Consider the following 15717-nt stretch of genomic DNA (forward strand, 5'->3'; position numbering starts at 1 on the left):
TAAAAAATCCTGATAGTGTCAGCGGGCACCTCCCCCATTTCATTATGCAAGGTACATCCCCTATTTTGTAAGGTAAAATGTCTACATTTCCTATAAACTACTGGCTTCAATGCAGTAAAATTTGCAATCGAAATAGACTAGACGAAGAAGAAAAAGGCAGGCAATTTCAAGTATTTTCGGCTCAGACTTATAAAAATAATGTGTTTGTCAATCTTCACATGCTTTATTGTCTGCCTTTTTGTGAACCCGCCAATATGCGAGCCGTTGGCGTTTGATGCTTGAAGCGACGGAACGGAGAACAGGGTTAAATCCACTACCCTCTCCCCACGCACTCTAGTAATTACTCTATTTCCACGTCATGTTTCCGGGTGTCTGTGTGTCCCGACTCACGCAGAAACTGAAGTTCAAAGCAGGCGGGAGTCACCCATGTTCCTTTTGCTGTCCCCAAAAACCCAATTCTGGCGCTGGGCCCCTGAGGATCTGGCGATACCTGGGGACTGTCTAACTGGTTGATTCCCACGTGGTAAGTGGCCTGCAACCTCGACCCCACGTGGTGCCAAAAGCTGGGAAAAGGGAGAGCAGGCTGAAGAGAGCCGCATCAGGGGCATTTAAAGTGTCCTGACGTCACGCATTGCCAGGAACTCAGCTGAGTTTTCAGCAGGACATTCCGGTCATCTTCCCTCCCTCCCCCCGGGTTTCTGTGCCCAAGGCCGCGGCTCCTCCTCTGCTGTGGCGGAGGGAGAGATACTTAGTGCTCGGAACAGCCAGCACAGGGGCGTTCCCAGCCTACTGTTGTCCCCGCCCTTTCCCCAGAGGCTCTCCTCATTGGCCAGTGGGTGGGGCTTCGGGTGTACAGTACACGCACCAGTGCCTCTGGGCGGCCGCGAAAACTGGCCGTCTCATGAATTATGCAGAAGCGGCGTGTCCCTGCCAAGTTGGGGCTGGGCGGGGATTGGCTGGAGGGGCTGTAATTCAGCGGTTTCCGGAGCTGCCGCGGCGTAGACGGGGAGGGGGGAGTCTGGGGTTCCGACGTCGCCGCGGAGCGAGCGAGCCCGAACCGGATCCTTGACGAGCACCCCTGCTCTGCGTTCTCTCTCCGCGTCTGCCAGGAGAGGCCCTGCGGCCTGAGGGAGACCCGCCGCCCGCACCCCGGCGCAAGCGCAGCCCCGGTCTATCGGGCCTGAGCCCGAGAAACAGGTGAAGGGGGTGAAGGGTGGGGCCGCCTTCCCTGACGGCCCCCAGGCCTGGGGATCCCGGGGGGTCGCGGGAGGGGCCGGGAGCCTCTGCGGTGTTTGGGGGAGTTGTGGATGGAAACTTCAGTGGGGCGGGGGGGTAGTGGCGAATACGTGGAGACGCCAGGGTTGAACTGAAGGGACAACTCCCGGAATGACAGGAGCGGGCCTCTGAAGGGACGGGGCGCTGGAAGGAAGTTTCGTTCTTCGGAGAAAGGGCAGACGCCGAAGAAGAGAGAAAACGGGCTCAAGGGGGAGGACAGTGGGGCGAAAGCACCCAGGGTGGGGGTGGTAGGAGTGAGGGACAGCCCCCCGACTTCCTGCTCCCCGAGGCTCTGGGGACGTTCCGGCAACAGGAGCAACTGTCACGCAGGCAGAGATCACGGGCAGGGGCGTGGGGGTGTTGGAAAGAGCTTTCTCCCCTCTCCCCGGCGGCCAGTTCCCGGCTGAGCCAATTCCTCGGCCTTGCCTGTTCTCTTTCCTTTAGGAGCCAGCTGTGCCCCTCTAGAGGTAGGAATAGGTGTCTCCCCCCTGCAGCCCCACAGGCTGGTTGGTTGTGGCTAGGATTATTGCATAAGAATCAAGTTTCCTGTAGGGAAATTGACAGTCTTGGACTCTTTTTTAAATTCCCTCCCGTCTTTTTTTCCCCCCATACATTAAACCTTGCTTCTCTCCTCCCCTTCTAAAAACAAAGCAAAATAAAACCTCTATCAAGCCAGTTCTAGAGAGAAATAAACCTCTTTCTTCCTTGACATTGTTCTTTTATAAACACCTGGTAAACTTGGCCAGAAGATAAATAATTGAGCCCTTGCGTTTACTGGATTGTGGTGTTGCTTAATTGCATAGGACAGAATGAACCAATCGAGAGTGGGAGTTTTCTGTCTTAGAGCCAAGATCTTGGGTAAACGCAGAAGGAAACAAAGACAGGCTGGCCTTGGCAAAGCCATGTGTGCAAACTTTACCTGTGATTGGGGGGTGTGGTTGGGCTTAAGTTAGCAAAATTCACACCGTCATCCAACTTGCTTTTTCCATATTTAGTGCACATCTTTGTGTCTGGTATTGGCACACACCTTTTTTTTTAAATAAAAATGTGCATAATGTGTATCTGCTGGTTTTTATCATGTGTGCATCTACAGGTTATATTCTGTGTATGGTTTGTAACTTTTTGGCTGGCTTTGCTGATAAAGCATTGGTTGGAATAAATCAGAACTATAAATCATCTCAGTCTTTCATATGTGGATTTGGACTGTTATGACTCGATTCAGCCAAATTTCTGTTCTATATTAAATATGTCTGTGTTCCTTGAATCAACACATTTGTTTCCTTGTTACATGTGCCAAACTGGCATACTAGCAGAATTTTTGCTCAGATATTTGCATAGTGAGATGGAGAAAAGAAGTCTGGAATACCAGGGGAAAAAATTAGATATTAGAGGTTTGATCTTAAAGTCTGTATATTCGTTAGCATATCCACCACGGAGAACCACTAGCAAATTCACGGATCTTTTCTTTCTGTATATAGTACTTTTGGCAAGAATAACTGTTTAGAAATATCCACAGCTATGACTTGCCCTACAAAGGGTAGATAGTTCACATGACATTATCCCCATTTTATAGATAAGAAAACTGAGGCCAAAGAAACAAGGCGCTTGCCCAAGGCAGCAGAATGTCACAGTGGTGGAACTCCTATTTTTGGTATATTTTGTGTTATTTTGTTTGTCTATGTTAAGTATTAGGTCTTGATTTACAGTGATTCCGGACCCTGCTGGGAAAAGTGTCACTGAAATTGTAAAATCTCTCTGGACAGTGAAATACCACCATTAGGCTGTTAAGACTCCAAGGGAGATAGCCAGTACAGGTGCAAAAATAAGTAGAAACAGGGTATGCTTAGGTTATTTTTTCATCTGCTGTGTCTAACTTGGGAAGTCACAAACTTTTTAGTTAGTGTAACTTGTCAGAATTTAGCTATTTGCTAATGGAGAGGGAGAAAAAATTGCAGTTTAATCCAGAGTGCTTTGTGGCTTGATCGGTGATCATTCGTGTCTCTAGAAAGTTGCTTTCTCCTTCCTGGCTCTGGTTCTCTTTAACTTTCCAATGGGAGATGGGGCCGAGGTAGTGAGCATTCCAGATGCTGAGTCCAGCATCTTTTTTACCTTATGGATTCCCCAGAGGTGGTGTATAGATCAACACATATTTGCCTTTTGTGACTTTGTGAAAGTTGCCATGAAAAATCAGAGGCTTTGTTCACAGGACTTGCAGTCCACTGAGGGGCTTGATAAATGCATTATCACTGTAGAACAACATGTCCTTAAAGAGGTGCTGAGACCTTAAATCTGTGCCATCATTCAATGAGGTAGCTGTTACATGTTAAAAGTATCATAGCTGGTGCACCTGGGTGGCTCAGTGGGTTAAAGGCTCTGCCTTTGGCTCAGGTCATAATCCCAGGGTCCTGGGATAGAGTCCCACATCGGGCCCTCTGCTTGGCAGGAAGCCTGCTTCCCCCTCTCTCTCTGCCTGCCTCTCTGCCTACTTGTGATTTGTCTGTGAAATAAATAAATAAAATCTTAAAAAAAAGTATCATAGCTATAGAACATTTTCATTGTCCTGGAAAGTTCTTTTGGACAGTGTTGCACTAAGTGCTATAGGTCTTCAGAGGAAGAAGAGGTTATAAGGTCTGGAATGGTCTAGGAAGTCGTCTTGCCAAAGGAGAGATTTGATCTGAGTCCCAAATAATAGCTGGAATTTGATAGGTATAAAGAATTGGGGGTGGGGCGCCTGGGTGGCTCAGTGGTTTAAGCCGCTGCCTTCGGCTCAGGTCATGATCTCAGGGTCCTGGGATCGGGTCCCGCATCGGGCTCTCTGCTCGGCAGAGAGCCTGCTTCCCTCTCTCTCTCTCTGCCTGTTTCTCCATCTACTTGTGATTTCTCTCTGTCAAATAAATAAATAAAATCTTTAAAAAAAAAAAAAAGAATTGGGGGTAAGGAGGTATGGTGGTACAGTAGGAATAAAATCCTGGTAGATTAGGAAGGTAAGTAGGGGAGGAGTGTCTACTCATAAGAGGTCTTGAGGCCAGACCATGGAATTTCAGGTTTTGTCCTTTCAAAGATGTAGGAGGCCAAGTATTGGTGTTTAATTGTGGAGTAAGTGCCTCCTGTGTGTTGGGCACGTGCCTAGCATTGGTTAATTTGTACAAAGTAGATCAGTGCACATGGCATCTTCCCTAGGGGAATTGTCCTTGGGGCTGAGCTTATAAATTGGGCCAGCACCCAGAGAGGTGTTCTGACTTAACAGATCTGTGTGTTTAAGTGCAGAAGTGTCTTTTAGGATTTTTGGTTGGCTGTAAATGGCCACTTATATTTTATGTCTTCCATATTTAAACAATTCTACTGGAACTTTTGGGTCATTCATAAAAACCACCAAAAGAGCACTGAAGGGTGTCCCCAGATCTTGAAGTCCTGGTTCCTAGAGCAACCTTGGTGAGATACAGCAGGATGACTTTGCCCAGCCTTTTCAGACTTTGTCAGTCACGGTGAAAAGGATTAATATCCCAGTTACATGTTTGTCCCTCAGAACCTCTGCTTACTGTGGTGTACTTTAGTCCGGATGGCCAGATGGTACTTTGGTGGTCAGTTGTTTGAAATGTCTCTAGTTCTTAAAAGGAGCAGCATGTGGAAGAATGAATTTCTATTCTGCTCAGTTCTCATTATGTGAGGATTGTCAGAACTCTTAGATCAGGCCGGCAAACATTTTATTTCATTTCATTTTGTTTTAATTAATTAATTATTGGCAGACATTTTATACTGAGAGCCAATTACTGTGCTTGGTGGTATCGAAGGGTAATGAAATATGCTTCCTATTTTCAGGGATCAGAGGCGTGATGCAGACGAGGGTGTGTGTTGCTTTAGTAAGGAAACAGGGCAGGGGAGGTGACAGGATAAGAGGTTCACATCTGATGCTCTGGAGTCAGACAAGTCTGGGATCAGATCCTGGATCAGCTGCTTCCTCCTCAGAACCTGAGTCTCAGTTTCTTATCTGTAAAAGTAGAGGGTAACAGGGCCTATCTCCTGAAACTGTTGAAGATGCATTGAGAAAATACAGGTAAAATGCTTAGCATAATGCCTGGCACACAGTAAGAACTCCATAAATGTAAGTTCTTACTAATTGTCCCAGAAAAGAGATTCATTTTCTTTAGGGGTAAGAAAAAGGCTTATGACCAAGGGTCTTTATCAGGTCAGAACACCTATGAAAAGGGTCTTTATCAGGTCGGAACACCTATGTTTTGTAGGTTTGAATAGGAGTTCTCCTGATAAAGTTGAGTGGTGAACGTTGCATTCAAGGCCAGGGAACATGAATGTGCAGAGGCTTAAAACAGCAGAGTGTGTCCAGGGAGCTGCAAGTGTAAGTTCTTAATTTAGGAGGACTGAACTGAGGGGAAAGGAAGCTGCTGAGCTGTGGCTCTTCCCCCTTCTTTTCTGTTCCTTATTGGGTTCACATGTTATCAAAACTAAGTTGTTTGGTCCTGCTTACAAAAGAAATATATGCTGTTACAAAATATTTAAATTTGTAGAACTATAAGCTCTATGTATTTTATATATATATGTATGTGTGGATATATATATAATATATATCCTGTTAATACTTGTATTAATGGTTAATGGTGTGTGTATCTCCAGATTTTTTGTACCTTTTTCTACTTACCAGTTTAACTTGGACTTTTTTTTTTTTTAAGATTTTATTTATTTATTTGACAGAGACCACAAGTAGGCAGAGAGGAAGGTGGGGAGGGAGCGGTGAGCAGGCTCCCCGCTGAGCAGAGAGCCCGATGCTGGCCTCGATCCTGGAACCCTGGGATCATGACCCGAGCTGAAGGCAGAGGCTTAACCCACTGAACCACCCAGGTGCCCTAACTTGGATATAATTATAGCAAATTTCTTTCTAATAGCCTAATAAAAAAACAATAAGGAAGGCAAATCTACCCCCCAAAATACGATAAGGTTTGGATTATCTGGGTTTTCTTTCTGCTACCCCCACCCATAAGAATAAATGACTTTTTTTTTTTTTAAAGATTTTTTCTTTATTTATCTGACAGAGATCACAAGTAGGCAGAGAGGCAGGCAGAGAGAGAGGAGGAAGCAGGCTCCCTGCAGAGCAGAGAGCCCGATGTGGGGCTCCGTCCCAGGACCCTGGGATCATGACCTGAGCCGAAGGCAGAGGCTTAACCCACTAAGCCACCCAGGTGCCCCAATAAATGACTCTTTTAATCACTGAACTTTTGCCTGACCTTTGGCTTGCTTTATAAACTCCATTGGACAAGGAACTCATTTTGAGCATTCCTAATGTAACATTGTACTATCGAAATGCTTGGGCCATGTGTTTGAGGGTCTCATGAGCCAAAGCTGCTATGGGAAGTAAAAGAATGGACTGTGAGGTCAGACTTCTTGGGCTTTATTCCCGAATCCAGCACCTCTTAGACCTTGCAAGGTCAGTGCTTTAACTTCCTGGCTTCAGTTTCTCTAGCCATAAAATACAGATACCAGGCTTTGTTGCTGGGAAGTTGTGAGGATTAAGCAAGATAATGTGTGTATATATGTATTTGTGTATGTTTGTCTTAAAGAATTTATTTGCTTGATTATCGAGCACAAGCCGGGGTGGGGTGGGGGGAATAGCAGCCAGAGGGAGAGAGAAGAAGGCTCCGCTCTGAGCAAGTTGCCTGATGTGGGGCTCTATCCCAGGACCCTGGGATCATGACCTGAGCCGAAGGCAGCCACCCAACCAACTGAGCTGCCCAGGTGCCACTGTTTGTTTGTTTATAGTAGGCTCTATGGCCAATATGGGGCTTCTACTTAGCACCCCTAGATCAAGGGTCTCATGCCTTATGGGCTGAGCTAGCCAAGGACCCCACAAGATAATGCATATGAAGTACTTTGTCTGGTGCCTGGCAGATAGCTAAAATTTGAATGCTAATAATTAATATCATTAAAAACTACAGTATCTATCCACCTACAAAGTCAGGCAAGTTATGATTCATGGGGGCCATTAATGACCCAAAGGAAAGAAGGAGTAATTGGGAGATTCTAACCTAATAGGAAAAAACTAAATGAATAGGGACCAGGGGGATTTACATTGTGGTGGAGGAGATGGAGGCTGTCACGTAAAAGGAATAGGCAACCCGTAAATTCCTGTTTACACGAATGCTCTTGTGACAGGTCTCTCTACTTCTTCCAAAGGCTCTGATTATGGGCCATTTATTTTAAGTAGTAGTCGACACATTAAAAATGTATTACCCCTTAGGAATTTGAACAGCCGCTTGGAGTTCCTAACACCAGAAGTACACAGGATGTTGAAGGTTTGAGGGGGAGAGGCGTTGGGCTCTGAAGGTGGGGCAGCATACCGTTTTGGGGGGGATGGTGTGGTGCTTCCCAAGGGGAATGAATGACCTGTCTGTGGCTAGGAGATGATTTGTCCTTTCGTGTGTGTGTGTGTGTGTGTGTGTGTGTGTGTAAGTGCATATGTTTTCACCCGAGGAATAGAGCATTATTTTCTTGTCCTGTAACTTTCCTTTGCAAAGTGCATCTGTATTCAAAATAGTCTTGCGGTTAAGAAGAACCACTCAGCTTCTCCGTGAAACAGGTTTTCTCACACTAGCTCTCCAGTTCGGGATCCAAGAAGCCAGGAAGGAAGGGCCGCCCCATTGCTTCTAGCAAGTATGTGGGGCAGGAGGAAGCCTGCGGAGCTTGAAAGAGAAAGTAAACCTTCTGGTAGATAAATGGCTTCCCTGTTGTGGAGGAGGAGTACAGATTATTAGGGGGATGTTTGGGTAGTTTTTGTAAAAGCCATTTCTGAAAACTGATTGAGATTAGCGAAGGTGAGCTCAATTTAGGAAAACCCTGCCCCGCCTGGTGTTAACCACCTGCTTTCCCGCTTTGTTGATTGATTTTATTAGTTTTCGGTAGCCTGACCACTCATTCTGGTTATGAGAAATGGAGGATTTGAGTCTGAATTTGAGCATCTGCTTAGGTGAAAGCTTCCTAAAATGCATGTTTTTCGAATCTCTTCTAATGTACTTTTGTTTTGCTATTTAGCCTATGCTGTTTTTATGACAGAATGAAAAACGTAAGACCTTCCTTTGTTCTCCCCTTCTCTCCCCACCAGGGTAATCCTCAAAAACCCCCAAACCCAGATGTTAGCTGTATAATTATCTCTCTTATACCAAACAGAGGGCAATGTTGCATTGAGTTAGCATTAAAATAGCCTTTGAATTTATTTTTTCCTACTTGTGGCTTAGATATGGTAAATATTTAATCTTAGACTCATTTTGTCTGATAAATCAGTTTGGTATTTGGGCTTCTTTTTATCAGTATGTTTAGGGAAAGCCAATTTATTGAAACATTAACTAAAATCAAACATAATTAAGTTGGTGACTTTTATGCATAGGGGGAGGTGGAATAATTAAAGTGTTCTGGAGCCAAGTATCAATATTCTTTTTAAAAATTATTTATTTATTTAGGGGCGTCTGGGTAGCCCATTGGGTTAAGCCTCTGCCTTCAGCTCAGGTCATGATCTCAGGGTCCTGAGATGGAGCCCCTCATCCGGCTCTCTGCTGAGCAGGGAGCCTGCTTCCCCCCACTTTCTCTGCCTGCTGCTCTGCCTGCTTGTGATTTCTCTCTCTGTGTCAAATAAATAAATAAAATCTTTAAAAAATTTTTTTGAAAAAAATTATTTATTTATTTGAGAGAGAGAGAGAGAGAGAGACAGTGATGGGGGAGTACAAGCAGGGGGAGTGGGGGAGGGAGAAGCAGGCTTCCCTTGCAGCAGGGAGCCCGATGTGGGACTCGATCCCAGGACACTGGGATCATGACCTGAACCAAAGGCAGATGCTTAATGACTGAGCCATCCCAGGCACCCCAAATAAAATCTTTTTTTTAAAAAAATATTTATTTATTTGAGAGAGAGTGAGGAGAAGGAGCAGAGGGAGAAGGACAAGCAGACTCCGGAGCCCTAGGTGAGGTTCCATCTCAAGACCTGAGATCATGACCTGAGCCAAAACCAAGAGTCAGACACTTAACTGACTCTCAACGGAGAGAGAGGGAACCTAGCCCCCCCCCCCCCTTTTTTTTTCTGAGCTGATACTGCATTCTGTTTAGGATCTCTTGGGTTGTTTTTGTTTTTGTTTTTTTTAAGAGAAAGGGAGAGAGAGAATAGCAGAGGGAGAAGGAGAGAGAGAATCCCAGACAGACCCCTCGCCCGCATGGAGCCCCATGCAGGACTTGACCCCATGACTGCAAGATCATGACCCAAGCCAAAGTCGGGAGTCAGGGACTCAACCAACTGAGCAACCAGGTGCCCCACAAATATCATTATTTGTTCTTTTTTTTCTTTTTAAAGATTTTATTTATTTGACTGAGAGAGAGAGTACAAGTAGGCCGAGAGGCAGGTGGCAGGGTGTGTGTGTGGGGGGGAAGCAGGCTCCCTGCTGAGCAGAGAGCCGATATGGGCTCAGTCCCAGGATCCTGGGATCATGACCTGAGCTGAAGGCAGAGTAACCCACTGGGCCACCCAGGCGCCCCTCAGTATTTGTTCTTAATGCTATGTGTTATTGTCCCTTTGCATTTACGCGCATAAGAGTGGACTGTAACTGCAGAGAAGCACGTGGGGACCCTTAAGGTCCTAATAATGGTTGGAGAATATTGGGTTCATGGAGCCATCTGAAATTCCTGTTTCTCGATGTTCCACTGTGGTGCCAGACATTGATAATGGGCGAGGTTGTGCCTGTTGGGGTTGGGGAGGTGGTTTATGGGAACTCTGTACTTTCTGCTCAATTTCACTCAATTTTGCTTTGAACCTAAAAACTGCTTTAAAAAGTAAAGCTTATTTTTTAAAAAAGATTTTATTTATTTATTTGACAGAGAGAGCAAGAGCAGGAACGCAAGCAGAGGGAGTGGGAGACAGAGAGTAGCAGGCTCCCCACCAAGCAGGGAGCAAAATCTGGGGAGGATTTTGGATCTGGATCCAAAATCTGGATCTCCAGATCATGACCTGCGCGAAAGGCAGATAGATGTTTAATGACTGAACCACCCAGGCACCCCTTAAAATAAAGCTTATTAATTAAAATCTTTCTATAGGAATATCTAAGGTGTCCTGGGTCAGAAGTGCCCTGTGTGATCTGCCTTAGTTTACCCTAAGCTTTACAATGAAAGTACTATTCTTATATACCCAGTGAGAATATCTTCCGAGTAAGGGAGAAGGAGGTTGGAGGTGGCAGGTAGAGAAAACCCACACACCCTACAGTCTGTGGATTCAACTACTTCCCCTTTCCCCCAGGAAAGATAAATGCTAGCTAGTCTTAACCACAGATTGGCTGCAAGAATATCAGTTTTGTTTTTCGGTTCCAGACTCTGGCTTTCTTTATCGTAAAAGTAATATTTTAGGAAAACAAAAAAAAGAAAAAGTTTAATCAGTACAAAAATTTAGTAGTAAGTGGAAGGTTTTCTTCCAGATTCTCAAATTTTCTTTCAAATTCTCTTTCTCAGGGACAGCTAGTCGCCTAGTTTTTATTCTTCTCTGGGTGATTTCATTTGTATGCAGGCAAACATATTATTTTCTCTTTTTCCCTTGCCAAAGAATATAGTACATTATACATATAACTGTATCTTACTTTTTGTCACTTTGTTTATCTTAGTAAACCCTCCATGTGGATATGTTTTGTTTCATGTTTTTGTGTGTGTTTGTTTTTAAGATTGTATTTTTAAGTGATCTCTACAGCCAACCTGGGTCTCAAACTCATAAGTGTGAGATCAAGAGTCATATATTCTTCCAACTGAGCCAGCCAGGCACCCCTGTCTGGTGTTTTTTAAGATCTGCCCAGTATTCTAGGCTATGGATGCTATAATATATTTATATATTTTTTCTTTTTTAAGTATAATCTACCCCCCAAAGGTGGGGCTCAAACTCATGACCCCAAGATCAAGAGTCATGTGCTCTACTGGCAAAGCTAGCCAGGCACCTCTTTCTTTTAAGTGTTTTTTAAAAATTTTAATAATTTATTTAATCTCCTAATGATAGCCATAGACTGCAGAATCTAAAGATAGAAAACAACGTTTTCAGGAAAAAAGCAGCTAGTTTGAGATGATAACTGAAATGTTCCACAAGAGCTCTTCCCTGCAACATCATGGAAGTATGATGGTTGTCTCAGGGGAGATCTCTTGTGGGAACATTTTCAGTTATAATCTCAAACTAGCTCCTTTTTTTTCTTGAAATCCTGTTTTTACTGTGAAAGAATGATAGACCAGCTGGGATGTTGGTAGACATTTTCTCAAAAATGAAAGAAGAGAAGCTGTCTCTTCCAGAAAACAACTGGCTGGCAGTATTTGTTGCCAATGATAAAATTGAAACTTTTGAGTAAAAATTAGAATTTGAGAAAACTTGGGAGAAAAATTGTGAGTTTGACAGCTTTCCCATATTAACGAGTGGAATTTTTTTATGGTAAAACAGATGTGATTTTTTGATAGTTCATAATGAAATGTATTGACATGTGGAAGGTTTACGTGTCTCTGAGATAGTGTTTTCCAGATGATTAATGCACAACATGAATAGATCATGCTTGGGAAAACATTCTGTTCAAAATGCCAGATAGACTAGTGGATCTCATTGCAGCTGAGTATGAAAAGTTAATTGAGATCCAGTGGCATGCAATCCACATTGCATCTGATCTTTAAGAAATGACCACTTGTTGGGGCGCCTGGGGGGCCCAGTGGGTTAAAAGCCTCTGCCTTCGGCTCAGGTCATGCTCCCAGGATCCTGGGATTGAGCCCTGCATTGAGCCCCGCATTGGGCTCTCTGCTCGGTGCGGAGACTGCTTCCCTTCCTCTCTCTCTGCCTGCCTCTCTGCCTACTTGTGATATCTGTCTGTCAAATAAATAAAATCTTTAAGAAAAAAAATAAAAGAAATGACCACTTGTGAATTTTGGTGTGGTGTTATGTGGTGTTATGAAATATCCAGAATTATCTGTAAAGGCTATTAAGATAGTCTCCTCCCTTTTCCACCCAGTGTGACATCAAGTTTTCTTCATCACAGCAACATCCTGCAACAGATTGAATGCAAAAGCAGATATGAGACTCCAGATGTCTTCTATTAAGCCAGACATTAGAGAAATTTCTAAAACTTTTACAGTGTCACTCTTTCCACTAATTTTAGAAATTATAGTTACTTTTCATAGAAATGTTATTCATGTTATCATATAATAGGTTTATTATTTTTAAGCAAATTAGTATTTTTAAAAAATTTTATTTATTTATTTGACAGCTCACAAGTAGGCAGAGAGGCAAGCAGAGAGAGAGGGGAAAGCAGGCTCCCCACGGAGCAAAGAGCCCGATGTGGGGCTCGATCCCAGGACCCTGGGATCATGACCTGAGCCGAAGGCAGAGGCTTCAACCCACTGAGCCACCTAGGCACCCCAATGAATGAATATTTTTAAATTTCTGTTTTAATTTCTAATATAGTAAATAATTGGTAGATAGAACCTTCATAAACAAATGTTCTTTGAGGTTCTTATTTTTAAGGATATAAAGGGGTCCTGAGAGCAAAAAGTTTGAGAACTGTTGGTCTAAAGATTTTAGTACAAGAACCTCCAGGACACTTGTTTCAAAAAGAAAAAGAAGATTCTACTGTTTTGACCCAGAGAGTCTGATTTAATAGATCTAGGGTTGTTTTAACAAGCAGTCAGGTATTCTGATGTAGGTGGTCCTTGGCTTGAGACATTTTTTTTTTTTTAAGATTTTATTTATTTATTCGACAGAGAGAGATCATAAGCAGGCAGAGAGGCAGGCAGAGAGAGAGGAGGAAGCAGGCTCCCTGCTGAGCAGAGAGCCCAATGTGGGCCTGGATCCCAGGACCCTGAGATCATGACCTGAGCTGAAGGCAGCGGCTTAACCCACTGAGCCACCCAGGCGCCCGGCTTGAGACGTTTTGCTCTGAAGAACTGTTAAGTCTTAAAATCTTTCTTCAGATTAGCAGAGTCATGTCCACAGGGTTTAGAATCATTGTTGTTTTGGAGATAAAGGTAAATGGTAGGCATGTAGTTTACTAAGGAAAAAAGCTTTGGAGATCCTCCCTCCCTCCCTGCCTTCCTTTCTATTTATTTATTTATTAAAAAATCCTAAGTAATCTCTATACCCAATGTGGGGCTTGAACTCATAACCCCAAGATCAAGAGTCACATGCTCAGGTGCTTAGTTGGCTCAGTTAGAGGGGCACATCGCTCTTGATCTCGGGGCCCCTGGGTATTTCCTTTTCGTCTGTTTACTCCTCTTAGTATTTATGAACTTTAATATTAATTAGGGGTGGATTATGACTATCAAAAAAAGTCATGACTTTACCAGATTAATGTTCAGTCTTACTATATTGGTAGACCATACATAAACGTATTAAGACAGTTTCTGACTGCTTTGATTAATTTCATACATGTCTTTATAATAAGTTTCAGGCATGTCTATTTCAGACGTCTTTTTTAAAAATAATATTTCATTTTTTAAAATTAAAGATTTAATTAATTTATTTGACAGAGACTACAAGTAGGCAGAGAGGCAGGAAGAAAGAGAAGGAAGCAGGCTCCCTGCTGAGCAGAGAGCCCCATGCGGGGCTCAATCCCAGGGGTCCTCGGACCATGACCTGAGCTGAAGGCAGAGGCTTTAACCCACTGAGCCACCCAGGCTCTCTTTTAATACTATTTCTTAAAGATTTTATTTACTTAATTGTTTTAGTGAGTATGAGAGAGGAGAGAGGCAGAGGGGAGGGAGAGGGACAAGTGGACTCCAGAGCCCTGCATGGGGTTCAGTCTCATGACCCTGAGTTTATGACCTGAGCTGAAATCAAGAGTTGGATGTTTAACCCACTGAGCAACCCAGGCACCCTTCAGACATGTCTTCATAATAAAGTTAACTTTCATTTATTACATGTAATAAATGAATGTAAAATTCTTTTTAAGTGTGCATTTTTTTAAAAGGTTTTATTTATTTATTTGACAGAGACAGATCACAAGTAGGCAGAGAAGCAGGTAGAGGAGGAGGGGGAAACAGGTTCCCTGCTGAGCAGAGAGCCTGACGTGGGGCTCTATCCCAGGACCCTGGGATCATGACCTGAGCTGAAGGCAGAGGCTCAACCCATTGAGACACACAGGCACCCCTAGGTGTACATTCTTTTAAAAAGATTTTATTTATTTGACAGACAGTGAGAGAGGGAACAGAAGCAGAGGGGGAGAGAGAAGCAGGTTTGCCAAGGAGCAGGGAGCCAGATACAGGGCTCCATCCCAGGACCTTAGGATCATGACCCAGCCGGAGTCAGATGCTAAATGGCTGAGCCACCCAGGTGCCCCGGTACGTAAAATTACGATTTTCCTTTCTTCTTATGATTGCTTATATAACCAATTCGAAGAGGAATGTGCTTGTCAGAGATCGCACACCAGAGATAAGACAGATCATTTGCCTCCACTAGCCTGGGAATTTGAAGATTCTAAATTTGTGTTCTGGTGGTACCATTATCTTTGTGATTGCTTCACATTTCAGTCCTTATCTGTAAAATGGGAACAACAACCTATTTGATAGAATTGTTACTGTATCTTGGCCGCCTCAGGGTTCTTTTTGGCTGAGTGATTGACTGGGGCATCCAATGTGAATTCGTGCTTCAGGCCAGGTTCTGTACAGCTGTGATTCTAAGTATTTATTCTTTCTCTAAATCATGTCCACCACCTCACATTGTTGGGTTATAATTTCATGAGTAATTGAGCCTTTTCATAAGCTCTTATGGAGATGCTAATGGATAAGTTCAGTTCTTTTCTGAGTATTTACATCATGAAAACCATGATGTATATGATATGACTTATTTTTCTAAGTATATTATTCATTTTAAGAAGGCTTAAGAGAGAAGTTTGTTTTAATTGGGGAGATAGCTCATCTTTTATCTGGAATAAAATTTAAGCCTTGTAGGTCAGATTTATCTTTAAAAATCCTTTTTAGGGCGCCTGGGTGGCTCAGTGGGTTAAGCCGCTGCCTTGGCTCAGGTCATGATCTCAGGGTCCTGGGATCGAGTCCCACATCAGGCTCTGTGCTCAGCAGGGAGCCTGCTTCCTCCTCCCTCTCTCTGCCTGCCTCTCTGCCTACTTGCGATCTCTCTCTGTCAAATAAATAAATAAAATCTTTTAAAAAAATCCTTTTCATAAAGCTCAAATCCTATATTTAAAAAATTAATAGATTTTATAGATACACATGCATATACATATATGTGTGTGTATATGTGTATGTGTATATATATGTGTGTGTGTATACACACACACACACACACACACACATTTATTTATTTATTTATTTATTTATTTATTTGACAGAGAGAGAGATGACAAGCAGGCAGAGAGGCAGGCAGAGAGAGGGGAGGAAGCAGGCTCCCTGCTGAGCAGAGAGCCCGATGCGGGGCTCGATCCCAGGGTCCTGGGATCG

General features: G+C 43.6%; 1 protein-coding gene across 1 annotated transcript in view; it reads left to right on the top strand.

Moving 5' to 3' along the window:
* The first annotated feature begins 953 nt into the window (after positions 1 to 953).
* STAT3 (signal transducer and activator of transcription 3) overlaps positions 954 to 15717 on the top strand; it is a 69961-nt gene continuing 55197 nt past the window's right edge. Inside the window, exon 1 of the mRNA XM_059380217.1 lies at positions 954 to 1197. The gene's annotated coding sequence lies outside the window, so the exon portion shown is untranslated. The remainder of the gene's footprint in view (positions 1198 to 15717) is intronic.

This window comes from Mustela nigripes, chromosome 16, assembly GCF_022355385.1.
Source record: "Mustela nigripes isolate SB6536 chromosome 16, MUSNIG.SB6536, whole genome shotgun sequence".
Taxonomy (NCBI): Eukaryota; Metazoa; Chordata; class Mammalia; order Carnivora; family Mustelidae; genus Mustela; species Mustela nigripes.